Source organism: Aulonocara stuartgranti (genome assembly GCF_965226115.1).
Source record: "Aulonocara stuartgranti genome assembly, chromosome: 22".
Taxonomy (NCBI): domain Eukaryota; kingdom Metazoa; phylum Chordata; class Actinopteri; order Cichliformes; family Cichlidae; genus Aulonocara; species Aulonocara stuartgranti.
This window is the reverse complement of record NC_138957.1, coordinates 7,112,638-7,133,452: the sequence shown is the minus strand read 5'-3', so window position 1 is coordinate 7,133,452 and position 20,815 is coordinate 7,112,638. Positions and strand designations below refer to the sequence as shown.

The 20,815-nt window shown below is 39.3% G+C and overlaps 1 long non-coding RNA gene across 1 annotated transcript; it reads right to left on the bottom strand.

The window, feature by feature from the left end:
- Window positions 1–10,567: 10,567 nt before the first annotated feature.
- Window positions 10,568–20,815, bottom strand: LOC309698903. Its single transcript, XR_014274212.1, has 3 exons — window positions 20,794–20,815; window positions 11,804–11,858; window positions 10,568–10,663 (listed from the first exon to the last, which is right to left on the bottom strand). It is a non-coding gene; the product is annotated as an uncharacterized lncRNA (long non-coding RNA).

Genomic DNA, 20,815 nt, shown 5'->3' with positions numbered 1-20,815 from the left:
ATGATTTAATAACAACAAAACAACTGAAGTTGTGAAGGAAAACAAAAGATCAAACACATGGGATTAATTTAGCTTTTACAGTCAATTAACCTTTATATTTTTCTTTATTTTTTTCTTTTTGGTTGGAATCACAGTTTCGTTTCGTTTTTTAAATCTTGACTAATCCCCCCCGTCCCCCACCCCCAATTTTTCACACACAAATAATTTGGTATTTGTAAAAACAAAGCTATTTCTTAATTTTGAACCAGATCCTCCAGGGAAATTTTTCCATAAGGATCTTAAGAGTTTTGTTTCTTTCCCCCGACCTGACCCATTAAAATTGACAGCTATACCTTCTGAATCCCACTTTAACCCTTTCTCTACTCATTTTCCTATTTAGAGGAAATTATGGCAACAGAAAACAGAGCAACTTTTTATTGTTTTCCTTTGTTTTCTCTGCTCATGTTCTACCTAACTGGTATGAGCTGAGTAGATTTATTAAAATTTAGATTTAGACCAAAATAAAGTTTGTGTTCCCATCTACAAATATTATTTTATGTCATGAATATATTAAAAGGTTCAGTTTGCGCTGCACAAAAATAGCTGTTAGAATTGTTCTTCAAATGGCAATTTTTTAATTTCTTATACTTTTTCAGTTTTACTCGAGTAAAGAGGTTCCAGCTTTTACTGGACTAATTTTTAACAGTAGTGTCCGTACTTCTACTTAATAAGTACAAAAATACAGAATGCCTGTACATTTGCCACCTCTGCCTCGTGAAAGAGATGATGATGTTTTTGGTAGCGTTTGTATGCCTTTGTGTGTTGAATGAATTCTGATAAAACTTTTGCCTTACATCCACCAAGTCAATGATTTATTGGTCAAAAACTGACAAAAATTTGTAGAATCTCTGATTCTTACAAGTGCGGTGTGTTTTCTCAGCATATAGAAAGTTCCATATAAAGATTTAAAATACGATGCCATGTTTGACCTCTGACCTCTAATTCAAGGTTGATCTGAAGGTCAAAGTGCTCATGCTATATGGAGCTATTTAAAACTATGTTTCCTACTCCCATTGTTTGTATTGACAACATATAGGAATACAGGGAATGATATATTATGGAACGGTACTTGACCTCTGAAGGTATCGACTCAAGTTATTCATGTGGAGTTATTTACAAATCAGTACCTATTACTCATGACCTACTCCTACATAAAGTCTGTGTAATGAAAGTAAACATCTGTCGTGCTACCTGCTACAAACTTCTTAAAGTGTGTTTAAAAAGAAGAAGAAGAAAAAATGAATTTGTCTAAAATACAATACTATTCCCTTCAAAGTAAATATTCCCCAGACAGTGATGGTGGTTTGCACTCTCAGAGTGGTTCTTCTTAGTTATACAGTTTGCCTCCAGCAGTTTCTGTTTAGTACTTCTTAGTTTTCCACCATTTTGTTGCCCCATCCCAGCTTTCTTGAGACTTGTTGCTTAAAATGAGGCCTTTTCTCAGTTTAAACATTTGATGTTTTCTATTTTTCCAATATGGATTATATGAATATGGATCTCTGTATATGCTTGTATATTTATATTTTTTGATCGTACAAGTTGTGTACGGCATCTGAATGGCATGTCTTTTGTATGTTGTGTATAGCATGTCTCTGGAAATGCAAACCACAAAGGAAATGCAAGTTATCGAAATTAGAAACAAATTCAAAGAAGCCCAAGATTTATTCCAAGAGTAGACAACATAGGCATTGGAAACAAATTAGCAAAAGCTGGGATATTTGTTTGATTTGTTTGTATGCATCACATTTTGCACAGTTGGTTGGGATACAATTTTGTCCGTCTCATTCTTTACCCTGGAAAGAGCTGTGAACTTTAATATAGAGGGGATGATTAGACATCAATAACGCTCTAATGAAGATGAAGTTGCTGATATAACCAGTGACTGGGAAACTATTCTCTCATATAGTTTGTTCTAATAATTACGTTATATTAAAAGTAAAAAATGAAGACAGAGAAAAGTCTTGTAATATTGTGCTATTGACTCTGAATAATTAAAAGGTCAAATAGCTTGCTGGCATTTGTCGTTATCATCTACAAGTACAGCACAAAGGCTGCTGTTAATTTTTAATGGGTTACAGCAGGATCTAAAGGCTACAACACTGCTTTTAGTTCACAAGCACTGCGGTTGTGTTCAGAAACTTGCTTACATTCTTAATTCATAGCATGAATGTCGTGTTAAACATATATACATATACCCACACTAATGTTTGGTTAGCTTTTGGTGCATTTCTGGGTGGATGTTCGATGACTCTTTTTGGCAAAATTTGTAGAACTCATTTTAGCTGGTTTGTTTTTCTGGCACAGTATAACTATTAAGCATAGTCCACAGATTTTCAATAGGATTGAGGTCAAAGTTCTGGTAAGGGTCTTCCAGATGGATTAAATTAGCCCACTCCAAAACCAGCTCTGATGTATGTTTGGGATTATTTTCCTGTTTGAACAGCCAGTTGTGTTCTAGTTTCAACCCTATAGCCATTGATTTGAGGTGAAGAATTAGGAGGTACTCCTCCTTTCTTATTCCATCCACTTTGTGCTATATACTATCGATATACTAGCACCACTGGCAGCAAAACAGCCCCAGACAATGATACTACCACCACCATGCTTGACAGTTGGTACAGTGTTCTTAGGTTTAATAGCCTCAACTTTACTCCTCCAAACACTGTGGACAGTGATACTGGTATTCCAGCAGTTTCCATTCCGTGGCATGTTTGAGCCTTGGTTGCTCCTGTATTGTTCCAGAACATCCCAACCAATTTTCTCTCATTTGAGAGTGATGGTTTGCAACTCCAAAGTCTGGACTGTATAATTGTTTGAACTGATGATCAAACACTCATCAGTTTAGTTCAGGTACCTTAGAGGTTCACTGAGATCTAAGAAGAACTTTTCCACTGATTTGAGCACTGGTCAATCCAGTAAGTGCTGTCAAAAAGTCCTTTTTATCCTGGCAGAGAGAAACCACCATTTGTAGTCAATCATGATCACTAACAAGAAGCTAATAGATATTAATCTCATCAAATTAAAAGAAATGCAGAACCTTCAGAACCTAGAAGTACTTTTTTCTCTTGATTCTTATTTTTCATTCTTATTTCTTAAAATGATTAAAGGCAAAACTGTCATATTTTGAGGTTGTTTAATAAAAAACTAGCATTTCCACAGCAAGAAGATCCAGAATTCAAATCCACCATTTGCCTGGAGCCTTTCTGTGTGGAGCTTCCATGTTCTTTCCGGGTACTCTGGTTTCCTCCCACTGTCCAAAGACATACAGTTAGTGGGGTTAGGTTAACTGGGGATTTAAATTGCCCATAGGTGTGCATGTGATTGAGAATGGTTGTTTGTCTCTCTGTATTGGCCCTGCAACAAGCTGGCAACCGGTCCAGGTTGTACCCTGCCTCTTGCCCTATGACAGCTGGGATAAGCACCAGCCCCCTCGTGACCCTAAAATTAGATAAGCAGAAGAGAATGGATGGACGGTGAGTTTGCTCCATGTGTTTAAACCAAACCTGTTTTACTGAAAGTTTACTTTTGCTAATTTGTGACTTTACAAAAACATGAAAACATGGTTTCACAGAATGTTAAATACTGAAAAGCATACTAGTATTCATAAATGTTTAATTTCTTCAAGTAAGGCTGTTAAACCTTTCAGGTACCAAGTGTACTGTGATAGTATTATATTTTTGTTCATAAATAAAAGATTTTGAAATTAAAAAGAAATGCAAAGAAGTTCATATTTGGTTTTAGACACCATTAGTACTAACAAATGAATGAATGCTAGTCGCTTCTTTGTCCTGTTCTGTAAACTTTAAAGTAGAAGGGAAAAACTAAACATCAGACATAAAAAATGTCTTCTGCATATGAAGACAAACTTACTGAAATAAAGAGTGACTGTGGAAATATCCTCTCAAATATTTTATTCTTTTAATGTTAGATTAAAATGGAAAAGTCTTGTAATTTTCTGCTAGCGACTCTAAACAAGTAAAAGGTTGTAGAGCCTGTCAGGGCATTTGTCCTCATCATCTACAAAAAATATAACACTTCTGTTGAAGCACCGAGGCTGCTGTTACACATAGTTTTTAATGGGTTACTGCAGGATCTAATGGCTACAACACCACTTTTAGTTCATAGGTGCTATGTGCCAGCCTTTAAGCTCTCATTTTTCAAACCATAAGAAAATAAACACAAGTTCTTCTTTAGCTTGTTCCTCGAGGTTATTCATGATTCATGTTATTCATTCACCAACACACTGGTCCACTGCAGATTTCGAATTGTATCTATACAAAATCATAATTTTAGAGAGGTCAGATAAGAATACACTGCCATTCATATTTTTATAATGCTTCATTTTAGTATTACATCACTGTTATGGTGATGAAAAGAAAAGGCTTTAACTGTGTCATAGTATGATTTTCTCATGAAAATTATTGCGACTCTGACTTTTTAAGGTAATATTAGGTGGGTTAGATGGAAAATATGAAACAGTTGTTCCACTTTGCTCTCTAATCTTCTGCTGCAATTGACTTCCAGAAGTTTAAAAAATATTTCATTATAAAAAAAGATGCATGTACCCTAAAAGTTAAACCCTCACAGACTCAAATGATGTCACATATCATCATCATTATTGTGTTATAGTTCAGTTCTTATCGCCATAGAGAAACTTATGGGACAAACTGTTTAACTTGAATATCTTCTGGGTTTTTGTCTTTACTCAGATTTGATATGACATCAATTAGAAAAGATGTAAAAGGAAAATGCTCCTGTGAGTTCATGAAAAGGTTCTTTTTTCTTGTAACGTGAAGCCTTGGCTCTCTTTACAGTTTGGCTCTCGTTTCAGTTCTGTTTGCTCCTGTTTTCATACACACCCAGCTTAACCTGATATGAACTGCGGACGTGAAGGTGTGCATAAAGGATATGAACTATCTAAGAAAGCCCTGATGCATCTCATAGCCTGACAAAAGAACAATCCTGAACCTTCATGAATCGTTGATTATAACATTACCTCTAAAGGATGCACTGAAGGATGCAGATTTAAATTTTAAGCAGGTCAGAGTTCATCTGTGCCGTCACGCCTCCTGCCGGTGTTGGCGTTTCTTATGGTAACTTTAGACACTCCTCCAAAGTATCTTGAAGTTTGTCAGTCCTTTTGATTGCATGTGGGCCTCCAGCTAGAGAAAATGTTCCATATTAAAAATATAGACAGGGTTAACTGAAGTTGAATATGCATTGTTGATAAGATACTTTCCTGCTGTAGAACCTGCTGCTGGATCTGTGCACTGTTCATGTTCCCCTCTGACTGAATCTTAACTTTCAGTATCGTTTGATTTGTTACTGCTATAGAATTAAGTGCATTACACACACAGACACACACCACCAACAACAAAATGAAAAACATTAGCATTAGCACATAATGGCGGGATACTACAGTGTTTGTATTTAGGACCTCACCTTTGAAACAGTAGAAAGAGAATCTGGAGTTGCATTCTCCATCATACCATTTCCACAAGTCTAAATTAATCAGTGTGCAGGATTGTTGTAATAAGTAGTTATTAGGCTGAGAAGGGCCCCAGTTAGTGAACATAGAGGTACTGTTGTCTGACCAGGAGGTCCAGGGATCTCTGTAGAGGCCGATCGGTGTCTGTGTAAACCCTGATCCTGTGAATGCCAGAGCTATGTTGGATTTTTCCCCATTGCTTCTTATGCTGGCCAGGTCTGTGTGGTGTGTCCTGCAGTATGACTGAGCTTTTGGCCAGGTTTGCTTTTCCTTCACTAAGACGTAAATTGTTGTGCCATTGGCTTTGAGAGGTTTAAGAGAAAACAGGTGTCAAAACAGGTGCATCGTGCTCATGTTATCTTAAACTGGTAGGGATAAGTCCTTAGACTTTTTCTTACCATCAAAACACAGGAAAGGGTAAGGAGTATCACAAGGCGCATCGTTCAACTCTTTTGTTCCTTCAGTTACCATACAGTGTTGATTTCCATTTAAATTGTTTGGCTGACCTTTAAACCAGGTCAAAAATTCATGTTTGCCATCAATATAAATACTCTTATCCCCCCTGGACCACTTCCAGCTGTAAACATTATCATAGAGCCCTATCCATGCCCCAGCAACATTGATGTCATTTCTGTTTTGTACCATTGTCATAAGCAACTCATTGATGTCTAGAGGTGGGGGAAAAAATCGATACTGCGTAGTATCGCGATATTTTGTTTGCTAATAATGTATCGATACAGGGACAGCAGATATCGATATTTTGTTCCAAAAACTTCCAGTCCACCAGATGGTGCGGTTGAGCTTTTTCTCTAGTGAGGTCAGCAGAGGTTAGGTCAGCACATGGGAAAATAGATCAAACAAAGGTGGAGGAAGAAAAAGAGATCAGGAAAGCGCCATCTGCGTTTAAATCAAATGTCTGGACGTACTTTGGATTTTTTAACAAGGATGGAACAAATGAGATGGATATGACACACGGGATTTGCAAGGTGTGTCATATGAAAATAAAGTACTCTGGGAATACTACGAACATGAGGGCCCATCTTACACGGCACCATCCAAAGATAGCATTAACCGCGGACGGGAAAGCTAGCTCTGAATCAGCTCCACTGAAAAATCAACCAACGCTGGACACTCTTAGCTTAGCAAAGCTATCTCCCAATTCAGAGCGAGCTAAGAAAATAACACAATCTATCACGTACTTCATCTGCAAAGACCTGCGTCCTTACAACATTGTGGAAAACGAGTGCTTTTCTTACATGATCAAGATGCTGGAACCCAGGTATGTGATACCATCACGACGTTTTTTCGCAGACACAGCCGTACCCAATCTCTACATAGATGTGAAGCGTAAAGTTGAGGAAAGTTTGACTTGTGACGCATGGACCTCGTGGGCTGTGGATTCATATGTGACTATAACAGCTCATTATCTCACAGCGGACTGGCAACTGCTGTCTTACGTTCTCCAAACTCGAACATTACATGAAAGTCACACCGGAGCGAACACTGCAAATCTCCTGCAAAATGCAGCACAGGAATGGGGGATTGCCGACAAAAATCTGGTGGTTGTCACCGACAATGCTTCTAATATGACAATTGCCACTCAGCTAGCGGGATACCTGCATGTGAAGTGTTTCGCCCATACGCTCAATCTGGCATCACAACGAGCCTTAAACCTGCCTGCAGTAGCCAGGGTCTTGGGAAGAGTGCGGCGCATAACTGGGTTTTTCAATAGAAGCACAGTGGCAAACCACGCTCTGGAGCAAAAACAGAAAATGTTACAGCTCCCAACTCACAAGCTCAAGACCGACGTCTGCACGAGATGGAACAGTGCTTATGACATGCTCCAGCGTTTCCTTGAACAACAACCTGCGATTTGTGCAGCGCTGCTGTCTCCCGAAGTCAGAAAGAGTAGCACAGATATCTTTACTCTAAACGAGACGGATATTGGGAACACTGAAGAAATTGTCCGGGCCTTGAAGTCAATGCAAGTCGCGACTACTGTGATGTCTGAGGAAAAGAATCCTACTCTGTCTCTCGTAGCACCGCTGCTAGCACAGCTGTTGCACGACACCCAAGACAACATTGGTGACACAGCGCTGGTCAGAAACATCAAGCAAAGTATCAGTCAAGATCTTAAGAAGAGATATGCCAGCACAGTCGAGAGGAACACCCTCTACACAGCATCAGCTCTCGACCCACGCTTTAAAACCCTGCCGTTCCTGTCACTGGAGGAAAGACAGGAAACCTATGCCAGAGTGGTTGCTGAGGCTATAACCCTTCAGGTAAGCAAACATTCTGGTGTTATAATTTAAATAACTTACTTACAATATTAGTAGATCGGTGATATTTTTGTCATATTGGTAATATTCTATTTAACAATTAAATACATTAATTATAATTTGCTAACATATTACTGCATACTAAAAGATATGAAATATTTATTTTCTTCCTCTCTCTGTATGTGTGTGGGTTTTCTACAGGAAGAAAAGAGGCAGCAGCCCATCTGTGAGCCAGAAGCCCATGAACATCATGAGAAACCTGACGAGACTGAACAAAATCTCAGACCCCCTCTCATACCAGCCAAGATGAGGAAGTCTTGTGGGTTAACAGACTTGCTTGGTCAGACTTATGGTGATGTTGGAGCCCCACCAAAATCATTATCTGCCACAGCTGAGGAGGAGGTGAAAAGATACCAGGAGGTCACGTCACTGGCACTCACAGAATACCCACTAAGCTGGTGGAAATCCCATGAGGAAGTCTATCCTTTCCTGGCCACACTGGCAAAAAGATACAGTGGGGCAAAATAGTATTTAATCAGCCACCGATTGTGCAAGTTCCCCCACTTAAAATGATGACAGAGGTCAGTAATTTGCACCAGAGGTACACTTCAACTGTGAGAGACAGAATGTGAAAAAAAAATCCATGAATCCACATGGTAGGATTTGTAAAGAATTTATTCGTAAATCAGGGTGGAAAATAAGTATTTGGTCAATAACAAAAATACAACTCAATACTTTGTAACATAACCTTTGTTGGCAATAACAGAGGTCAAACGTTTACTATAGGTCTTTACCAGGTTTGCACACACAGTAGCTGGTATTTTGGCCCATTCCTCCATGCAGATCTTCTCGAGAGCAGTGATGTTTTGGGGCTGTCGCCGAGCAACACGGACTTTCAACTCCCGCCACAGATTTTCTATGGGGTTGAGGTCTGGAGACTGGCTAGGCCACTCCAGGACTTTCAAATGCTTCTTACGGAGCCACTCCTTTGTTGCCCGGGCGGTGTGTTTTGGATCATTGTCATGTTGGAAGACCCAGCCTCGTTTCATCTTCAAAGTTCTCACTGATGGAAGGAGGTTTTGGCTCAAAATCTCACGATACATGGCCCCATTCATTCTGTCCTTAACACGGATCAGTCGTCCTGTCCCCTTGGCAGAAAAACAGCCCCATAGCATGATGTTTCCACCCCCATGCTTTACAGTAGGTATGGTGTTCTTGGGATGCAACTCAGTATTCTTCTTCCTCCAAACACGACGAGTTGAGTTTATACCAAAAAGTTCTACTTTGGTTTCATCTGACCACATGACATTCTCCCAATCCTCTGCTGTATCATCCATGTGCTGTCTGGCAAACTTCAGACGGGCCTGGACATGCACTGGCTTCAGCAGCGGAACACGTCTGGCACTGCGGGATTTGATTCCCTGCCGTTGTAGTGTGTTACTGATGGTGACCTTTGTTACTTTGGTCCCAGCTCTCTGCAGGTCATTCACCAGGTCCCCCCTTGTGGTTCTGGGATCTTTGCTCACTGTTCTCATGATCATTTTGACCCCACGGGATGAGATCTTGTGTGGAGCCCCAGATCGAGGGAGATTATCAGTGGTCTTGTATGTCTTCCATTTTCTGATGATTCCTCCCACAGTTGATTTTTTCACACCAAGCTGCTTGCCTATTGTAGATTCACTCTTCCCAGTCTGGTGCAGGTCTACAAAACTTTTCCTGGTGTCCTTCGAAAGCTCTTTGGTCTTGGCCATGGCGGCGTTTGGGGTCTGACTGTTTGAGGCTGTGGACAGGTGTCTTTTATACAGATGATGAGTTCAAACAGGTGCCATTCATACAGGTAACGAGTGGGGGACAGAAAAGCTTCTTACAGAAGACGTTACAGGTCTGTGAGAGCCAGAGATTTTCCTTGTTTGAGGTGACCAAATACTTATTTTCCACCCTAATTTACGAATAAATTCTTTACAAATCCTACCATGTGGATTCATGGATTTTTTTTTCACATTCTGTCTCTCACAGTTGAAGTGTACCTCTGGTGCAAATTACTGACCTCTGTCATCATTTTAAGTGGGGGAACTTGCACAATCGGTGGCTGACTAAATACTTTTTTGCCCCACTGTACCTTTGTATCCCAGGTACTAGTGTCTCGGCTGAAAGAGTCTTCTCAACCGCTGGAGACATCGTCACAGCAAAACGGAGCACTCTGACTTCAGAGCATGTTGATCAGCTCCTTTTTCTGAGCAAGAATGCTGACATTGCTTCACTGTCCAAATGTGTTTAACTTTTTAGGGCAGCAACAAACAGGACAGTTTACTTATTTTAATTTAAGAAATGTTTTATTTTATTTAAATTTAAAACTTTTTTATTTAATGTAAAATTATATTTTGTTTTAAGCTATAATTGTACCAGATAGTTACGTTCAGTTAAGTTGGTTACTAGACTGTTATACAAACCGTTCACTTTGTCAGCAATAAAACTGACTGACATGAGAGAAAGACTGAGTGTGAGACTTTATTATTAGATAAAATGAATATTGATAAAGTTTACCTTTATGGACAAAATCTGCAGTAGAAAAAATATGTGATAAATCACAGAATATCGTATTGCAATACCCAGAATATTGCAAAAATATATATATATATTTAAAAAAAAAATCGCAATAATATCGTATCGTGAGTTAAGTATTGTGATAATATCGTATCGTGGGGTGTATGGTGATTCCCACCTCTATTGATGTCACTGTTGAAGATGATGACCATGTCAGTAAAATTTTCTCTGCAGCAACGTTGAGCTTCAGTCCAGCTCCTTCTCTGGTTCACAAAGTGATATTCTCTGGAGTAGGGAAAAGAGCTAGAAAGTCCTGCTGAGAAACAGAAAAAGGCTTTATTTTAAGACTGATATAATGAAGACTGTATAATAATATTTTAATCAAATATTCATAATTAAATAATTCAGGTTAACAGTCTTACTGTATCAAACTACATACAGTAATAATGTTTGTACAACCGTGTACAATCAATGTACATGGTTGATACACCAATACTCCAAATGCAGTATTGGGAACACCAAGTGAACAAATAAACAACCAAAAAAACCTTAACTTTTATTCTAAAACATAAAACAAGGTAAAGATTCATTTTCACGCTCTCACAGGTAGCTCTCTCCGCCGGGAGAGAAATCATGCTTGTGCAAATAAACGTACTTTTGGAGGCTGAGCCCAAAGGAAGACGCAGCCCTGATGTGATTAGTCACTTTGATGGACACTGCGTTATGAATTTAGTGACATCACACAGTTATTGCCAATTATTCGAATGCACATCCAATAAACTCACCGTTCAAGAAACCAGTATAGTAAGTGACACAAGCCAGGATTTAGCCATGCTTTCATGTTGTTTAAGGCACATTCTGACCCTACTATATGAATATTGCAGCGGAATTCAGACCACGCAACATTTTTCCAATATTTTTGTTGAATCTGTGAAAAGTGTAGCCCAGTTCCCTGTTCTTAGCTGACAGGATTGGTAACTGTTATGGTCTTCTGCTCCTGGAGCTCATTTACTTAAAGTATTCAATATGTTGTGTATTCAGCAATGCTCTTCTTTGTACCTCGAAATGAGTCGTAGTAAGTGGTTATTGCTGTTGCCTCCCTGTTACCTTAAAGTAGTCTAGAGATTCTTCTTGCACTTCTGGCAACAACAAAAAATATTTACCCTAGACAACTGCTGGTCACTGGATATTTACACTTTTCCAGATACTTTAGATAAAAGAAATTGAACAGTTGTACCAACCATAACCCTCAAATATACCTGAGTTCACATTTATTCCTGTCAGAAATCATAATTCTTCCAGATTTCTGATCAGTTAAGCTGTTATATTAATAAATGTTGTGCAGCAGACCTTCAAGGGCCCAATATTTTCTATAAAAGCATTTCATACATTCTCACAGAAAGACTTTATCAGTAAGTCTATAAACTGTAGTTCTTATGTCTGAGATACTGACCTGACAGCAACAGGAGGACCAGTATGTTTATTTCCCCCATTCTTGGCTTCACTCTCTATAACAGACATAGCAATCGTCATTATTATTTCACCATAATTATAATCATCTGCATGATGAGCTTTTGTTACTATTATGCAGACCTTGACCCCCAAAGTCATGTGACTGAAAAAAGGAAAGAAGTAGCACAGTCTTTAAATGTAAACACACACGTAAACACACACACACACACACACATGGATATTTCTGAATACTCTGCCAGCCACTTTGTAATGGCGTTCCATGGATGCACTGCTTGCTAGTCTCTTGCATCCTGCTGTTATGTGCTGGATTGTCTCAGGGGCAACTTTGCACAGCCTGCATCTGGTGTGTTGCTGGTGCAGTAGTACATGCCACTGGTACATGCAGCACAGGGGCCTGTCCTTCCCTGATGGTTCCTCTTCTTACTCCTCTCAGGCTTCTGCTGCCTGAGGTATTCACTAAGCAGTTGGTCAGTTGTGGCAATCTTCCTGATCCACTTATGGATCTTTTTTGTTTCATCCTGGAGTAGTTGTAACACTCACTAGTCCTCTGTCTCCTTCATTTTGCTGAGTGCACATTGTCAGGGTGCTGGACTTGGGGGTAAAACCCTCCACACATGGTAAGGAGCTTGTCTTTGATGTTAGCGGCTCTCCTCCTCTTGCCAGCTTATTATCCTAGCAGTATCTGACAGTCAGCAAGGGTGTAGGTGTTTATTGCCCTGATATTGTTATTCATATTCAGTTTGCAGCTTTCCTAGTGGCCTCTTCATGGTTCCCATTTGACTGGTAGATTCCAAGGTACATGTAGCTACCCTCAATGTCTGCCATGTTGCCTTGTGGTAGTGCATTTCCCTCAGTTTTAACTACTTTCTCTCCCATTGATAGCATCCGACTACATTTCTCCAGTCCAATTCCACAAATGATCTTATGGAGTGATGAATCCAAAATTAAAGTTTCTGGTTCCAATCATTGTCAATGATCAGGAGAATGCCCATCTGTAAAACACAGTGGAGACTCTGTTGTGATTTGGAGCTGTATTTCAGGCAGTGGTGTTGGTTATCTTGTCAAAATTGATCTAATTATGAAAAGTACCGTCAGACTTTGGTCCACTATGCAGTGGCATTGGAAAAAGATCTGATGGGATAACAGTGATCTAAAACACACTACCAATACCTGAAACTATATCTGTGTCTATTATTTTACATGTGATCAGTCAATAAATCAGTTGTATCGGAATTACAATTTACTTCTCTGGTTTGGGGTTAGAGCTGGGGTCATCATTGATTAAATATCATATGTTCACATCGGGGTTTTTTTTTAAGATGATGCATTACGTTTATTCACACACTATAGAAAGTAAATCTGTTACATTTATTTTACATTACCCATCAAAATAGCCCGAGATTCATGGACACATAATTACCAAGTAAACAATATAATTCTTAGGCTACATGCCTACACAATGCCCAAATCTATGTCCTAACGAGGACACAGCCACAACATCCTTCTTTTAGTGTTTAAGAATGACCACAAACCAGCTTCTACTGTTTAACAAGCAACAGGTACATTTGTTACATTTTGCACATTATATTTGTTGCCTGGTGAAAATCAAGCTTTTGGTGCTTAGTTGGGGTCAGCATACACCGAGTTGCCTGGAAAGGTTTGATTCTGTTTGCAGCAATGGTTGTTGTCCTTGCTGCAATAAAAAATAAATTATATTTTTAAACCCCTTCCTCCAACCAAAATTGTTGATCATTCCAATAGATTCTCAGCTTTTTTGTATTTATGGACATTTAACAAACGTGATGGCTCAAAGTTTTGGCCTTTTTAAGTGGGAATTTGTGTTTTCGGAAACAAGCATAACTACAGGAAACAAACTTTCAAGTTTCAGTTTATCCCCTCTTTAAATTAGGGGATAAACCCCTAATTTAAAGATGTTGACTGAAATAGAAATCAATTTCACCACAGTGAGGGTGTAAACAAGTGACTACATCTGTAAAACTGCTTTGAAAAGGTTTATAAGTGTACTGGATATGGTGATAATGGGAAGATGGGTAACATCTTGATCTGCTCTGCTAGATAACCATTACCACCTGTGCTTTGTGTGTATAAATAAAGTAGACAGAATGCTCTACTAAAACACATGGATCCCCTTATATCCTACTTGGATCTTCACAGGAGCACATTTTGTAGAAAGTAGATATGAATAAACCATTATCCCAATTTCGCTTATGTGCCATTTTACCATATAAGTACTAGATTGGGTATTGGAGTAAGCATTGCTATAACTATAGGATGGTATTCTCATTGTGTCCCTGAGACTCAAACTAATATTAAGTGAATCCTAATAAAGGAGGAAAATTCAGGAAACACTAGAGACACATTCTTGTAGTTTAAAGCTGAATTGTGTGGGAGGTTTGCAGTCATTCCACTTAAAGTGAGTAATCCAATATTGGTGCAATTTCTGAAAATGTTTATTGTTTCTAAAAGTGCACAATCCTGCAACAAGCCTAGCGACAAGTCTCTAGTGTTTCCTGAATGAGGACAAAAGAGCAGTTTTACTCACCTATTCAGATTTAATATGTGAGTCAAACACACTCATGCATGACCAAATCAGCAAAAAACACATTCACATCATTTTGGGAGAGATTAGTTAGATTTTTTACTTATTAGCATTTGGATCAAGCAGTGACGGTGGAAAGACAAAGGAGGAAAATAATGCCTCAAACAAGGCCCCTGCAGACACTGAGGGCAGGCATGCAGACACAAATAAATCAGAACTCCAGCCAGGCAGGGGAGGCGTATTTCACACTCAAGGAGTGGCCTACTCTGTGGAACACCAGGGATCATTAATCTCTAGGAGACAAGCCCTCTGGCCTGCAGCTGGCACAGGTAGACATGAAGCTGGCTAAGCCCAGGCCACGAGCCTATAACACTACTGGTCTCATTGTGCTATCAGCTGTCCGATAGTACAGAACCGTGGCTGTTGACCTAGATGGAGGTGTACCCCAGCCAAGAGCCACAGACCCTGGGGCAGTGACAGCAGTGATATTTGAGGTGGATCTCGGTCTTGAGTGTTGATGGTTGGATCTCAAAAGAAAGATAAAAGAAGTCATCATTATTAAATCAATGATGATTTTAATTTTCATTTCATGTAACCAGTAATTGCTCTGATTCTTCTCCAAAGTTTCCTTTATTCTCTCACCAGTTTAGGAAGATCAGAGGAGACTACTGTCATGGTAATTCTCTCTTGATCTCTCATCAACTGGGAGTAAACTTCTGTGTCTTTTATGAATCTTTCCTCACTGAGATGGAGTGCAGATGTGTGTCAAATTAAAGCAAATTATGATGAAACTGAATTAAGCCTGCACTACTTCAAAACTCAAGCCAGATGACATAAAAGGAACTGTTTTTGACACACCAGCAAAACGAATGAGTGAAGAACAATTATATTTGATCAGGCTAAAATAGAGCTGTGGCTTAAATGTTGGGAATCAAACCAGCAATGCCTGAAATTAAAAAGCATTTACAATGTGCTAATATGTATCTAATCCTTCTAAAGATGATATCATAGTGCAACATTTCTTCAGGTAATTCAGGTGTTTGTGCTGCTGAGAAGTCAGACATGAGTTTCCAACCTTGTCTATGAAATAGTCAAAGTTCAGAGTGACTGTGTGACTCATGCTGGGCCTGGGGTGTCAAAAAGCCGAAGCTACCTTGCCATACCTGGTGGCTATTTAATAGCATGATGTGAAATTACATTCTGTTACGGGTAGAACAATTTTCTTTAGGAAGCTAATCTGATTAGTAATAAATCTGTGATGTAGGTCCAGGGTGACGTAGGCCTCTCAGGGAACCTATCTCTCTGCTGTGCATGCACTAGTCATGGAGAAGGGCTTTTGCTGTATGTTGTCTGAGTCCTCTGTGAGAGCATGCTAACAGCAGTAGCTCCAGCACCCCAAAGCACCCATTTTATGACTAAGGCTATGTCCACACGTAGCCGGGTATTTTTGAAAACGCAGATTTTTCTATGCGTTTGCACCTTTTGTCCACATGTAAAATGCGTTTTTGGTCACTGAAAACGGAGATTTTAAAAACTCCGGCCAGGGTGGATATTTTTGAAAACTCAGTTTTTGCATTTACGTGTGGACGAGAAAAACGGAGAAAACGCAGCGTCAAAGGTGTGCGCCTTTTTTGACGTCACACTGTGCGCCATGTTATTGTTTCGGTGAAATGAATTTCTACAATACTATTACTGTTAATTGTACACAGTTACTGTCCCTCCACACATATGACTTGGTTCTGCTTCAATGCCCCAGCTTTGTTTACTTTTTCCCACCGAGGCTTCTAGACTTCTGATTGGTCAACATTTCTACAGGTTAGGATTATATCGCCACCTGTTGCTTTGGCATGTTCCTAGCAGCGTTTTTCTTCATTTCTGCCTTTACATGTGGACGGGATTATTTTTTAAAACGAAAACGGAAAATCTCCGTTTTCAAAAATACCCGTGTACGTGTGGACGTAGCCTAAAACTGTTAGTAGCAAACTGGACACTGTATTCACCACTTACATGAAGTCCTGTTGATGCAACCTTATGACATCTCTCTACGTCCCTCCACTTTGCCTTGTTAGCCCAAATGAGAACGCTAGCTCCTAGCAACAAGCCAGGCTAATGTAAGGACACTCACATTAGCAGTTATCATAGATCTTCTGGTATGGTCAGGAGATACAAATCGTGTGGGATGTAACAAGACAAAAAGGCTTAACATGCACTGACATGACACATAAAATTGCTTCCTCCACCATCCTGCTCACCTCAAGCCTCATCATCTGAACTGAAGTCAGGGATCTAATGGACAAAAACATGCATAGAAAATGCTTATTTATGCCTGAGATTTTTGCAATTATTGATTTTCACGTGACTGGACTGCTGACAGCAAATGCTAACAAGCTGTTAGCTAAGCTATAATTATGCCAGCTAACGCTAGGCTCAAATGTTAAATTGCATGAATGGTGTTGAGTTTAGCTAGCAGTGCAATTATGACTGAGGCTACAATTTCAGTTAGAGACCTGCTCCAGTGTTTGAGTCTGTGCCAGTCTCCAACTCTAGCAACATGCTTATTTGGAGACATAATGTCTCCAAATAAGTCCTGAGTCTTCACTTCATTATTTTACTTGACATCTACTGTGGTCGTCTACAGATGCAAAACTACAAAATGGTCTCTGTGTCAAATACTTATGGACTTAGCTGTATATGATTTTTGCAGGGTGACAGAACAGAAACAGAAACATGTAAGTGATCTCTCAAACAGCATAGTGCCTGCATCTCATGCAGAAAGCAAACACGGTACAGTGAAGTGGCAAGGGAAATTGCAATGGCAGGCTAAGACCAGCAATTTACTCCAAAACAAAATCACTTTGGCAGCTTCTCACATTCTGTTGATTTCAGCACTGCAGGCAAATGCCACCATACTCACTTCAGCTCCAGGTGTGTTTGTTCTGCAGTGTCGATGCCAGATGCCAGAAGAGCTCAACGCGCACAGCTGGACCAGACTCAATTCAAGAGTTTTTCAAAGCCAGGAATAAACACTTAAACTACTATTGAAAGTAAAAACAATTAGCCTGAAATCAATCAGAGGATCTCATTGAGCAGTGACAGCTTGTTCAAGAAATAAATATATTAAAAGATTTAAGAAAATGGGAATCATGTGTAAGAAACACAAACATCACACTTCCCTGTGGTTTTACTGGTATACCCTTCATTGTGGAGTTGATTCTCCTACTCCTTGACCATAAGCAGAAGCACTAAAAATTAAATTATTCAAAAGATATTATGGTGCACACACACTTTATGCTTCAGTTTTAGTGAGTGAAATCCTAGTGTGGATTGCACCTATACAGTTAATTTGTTAATTTAACATGCTAATGTTATGTGACAACTTAGCACTCAACCCTGTCCAAATATGGCCATTTCTAGTTCCAAAAAACAATACGGAAAAGTTAAAACTTCTGACATTTTGGGGGTGTCCAAATTCATGGACTGCATCCTCCTGAGGCCGCATATGTAGGGCGATTACGTCACAGCGATGCAACGAAGGCTGTCCAAATTCATAGACTCCGACAAATGAAGCCGACAAATGCGTCCTCCTTTTCCCCAGATTTTTAAGGATGGGTCGGGTGTGTCCTTTGTGGCCCACCATATCCCAGCCAATTCCAGTTTCCAACAATGGCAGCAGCTACTTAGTTTTATTTTTACTCTTATTACTCGTTCTGGGTCACAAAAAAAACCTTTTAACATATTTTCAGGTGAGACTGTAGCTGTGTAAACCTCAAATATCTGCTCGGTTTATCAAGATATCACAATTTTGCAAAAGTGCTCCGACGTTTTCGGAGATGTCTGCTACCCACCAGTTCGATAGCTAGCCGGGGCGAAAACAGCAAACTCGCGGCACATTATTTTCAAACCTGGTCTTTCCCTACTCATGATATATAAGTCACTTAGATAACTTAAAAATGTTATTGTTTGGGGGTTTTTCTCAGTGTTTTATTTGTCCGTGAGTAAATCGGTTTGGCTGAGATTACAGCTGAATAAACGTCAAACGGAAAACTGATTAAACAGAAATGTGAGATGATCGAGAATTTACGCCAGTGTCCTGTTATATTTTAGATAGCAAGGAGCAGACGGCTGAGTTTATTAAACTCCACCGAGACAGCTGGTGACGCAAAACTGAAGGCTAGACCGTCCTATTTCACAGCTGTTCACTTTCGGCCTGCCCAGCCTTCGGAGGACCCGGCCCACATAGACCGCAAAGGCCGGGTCCTCAGGAGGATGCAGCCTATGAATTTGGACAGCCCCTAACTCTTAAACATGGCAGAAATCAATAGCTGATATCTCAGCAACCATGTCTTTACAAACATTTGCAAAAGAATGAGTCATCCTAAAGAGTACTGCTATAACGGCTATCCTTACAGCAAGTCAGTTTGTGAAATTTCTTCACTCCTAGATATTCCACAATCAACTGTAAGTAGTATTATTCCAATATGGATGCATTTAGGAATCAGTGTAGTTCAGCTCAGAGGCGGAGCCAGACATTTGAAACACCCAGGGTAGAAATGACTGAAAGATTAATAGGCTCTGTTTTGAGTTTTGTTCAAAAAAGAATGACTTCTTATGGGAAAAAAAATATCACATATGCAGGACACCTTAAACTATTTTTTTAATTAAGCAGCAAGGCAGAACAAAATCAGGGCTGTATCAAGACACAGGAACTAAACCCCAATTCAACCAGACCCAGAACTGATCCGGAATTAAAACAGGACTACAACAGTTCAAAATCAGGACTACTGAGGACTTAACCAAGACAGAATCAGAACTAGATGATAGTAGCACTAAAAATCATCATAAACCTGCACTACACTTATTTTTTAATTCTACCAAAGTCCACTATTTACATTGAGAAAAGTTTATATAATTATTCAGCCTTGTTGTGCAAACAAGCCTGCATAACTTAATAAATGTAGAATTTGAAAAATAACAAACCTAAAATGAAACACTAGGTACGAGATACATGAGTACCTATGATACGGTGATACTTTTGGTAAACAACCATTTGACTAACATGTGTGTCTCATCTGCTCTTGTTCCATCTCTGTTCTGTCCTCATTCTCTCTCTCCCTCTCTGTGCTGACAATCATCAAATATACAGCTGAAACCAGATATTTACACACTCTTCAGTTAAAAACACTTTTTTAATTGTAACATCAAATCAGACTAAATGTTTATTTCTTTAGATTGATAAATATAAAAACCATATTTGTTAACTTTAAGACTCAAGAGAGAAATTGTCTGTATTTCTTAATTGTAAATGGCACCAAATTGTATTCAAAACTGAGCCACACTTATGGAGCTCCACAATTCTTTTCCTGTTGTTTTGGTTGACATCTCTTGATTTTCCCATTTCAAAGAAACAGGCTCTGTGTTTTGCCTTATATGCATCCACAGGTGTGCCACCAGTTTACTCACATGGACTCTACTAACCTATCAGAAGCTTCTTCAGCTCAGAATGGAATCGTCTGGAGTTTTCTTATTAATTAACAATAAACTTAGTGTACATGTACTCCTAAATTTGATGAAAGTGATAAAAATAGACAGCTCTGTCTCTCTTTATTCTGACATTTAACTAATTCAAAAGATATTTCAATATTTATTTAACCAAAACAAAACAAGTGTGGCATGGGTGTGGTCTCTGGCCAGCTGCAGAGGAGGGGTGACGCATTGAGCTCCCGGGGCGGCGCAGGGGCAGGGTGAACAGGTGTGCTGGGATCTGACAGTGACTGTGTCTCTTTATATGTTGGCAGTGACAGTTGGAGGAAAAAAGCGGACGTGACAGCAGAGAGAGAGAGCGGGAGTGTCTGTGTCCCAGTAAAAACCACAGTATTAAATAAAAGTTCTGCTGTCATCATATTCGCTCCAGCGTATGTTTCTTGGGTCCAACGTTACAACAAGTTTACTCTAAATTGATGTTGTACAGTAAAAAAATGTTCTTGTGTTTTCCATAAAGTGTATGTAAATATCTGGTTTCAACTGTGAATATACTGCTGTGTATTGAAATTCCTCTTGTTTTGCATAGAAATATACTGAACAACATACAAAGCATAATATATAAAATACTACCAGAGTTTTTTCTTTGAAAGAAGCCCCTTATGTCTATTCTTGTATATCAGTGCATTACTGAAACCGATTTATTTAGCCGTGGAGGGTAACAACTGAAAATATGAAATAAACACACATGTAAGCTAAGACTCTCTAAAGAAACAGCATTGTTGTTGTTCGGCTTTTCATTTCGCCGTTTGTTGATTCACTCGAAGAGCAAGTAACATAATATGGGTCAAGTGATCAGTTTGATATCAATCTTTCGTGATACACCTTCATATTTACATTATTTGTACAGTACGAATGATTTGCTTTGGTACCTTGTCGAACTTCAGTTCTCCT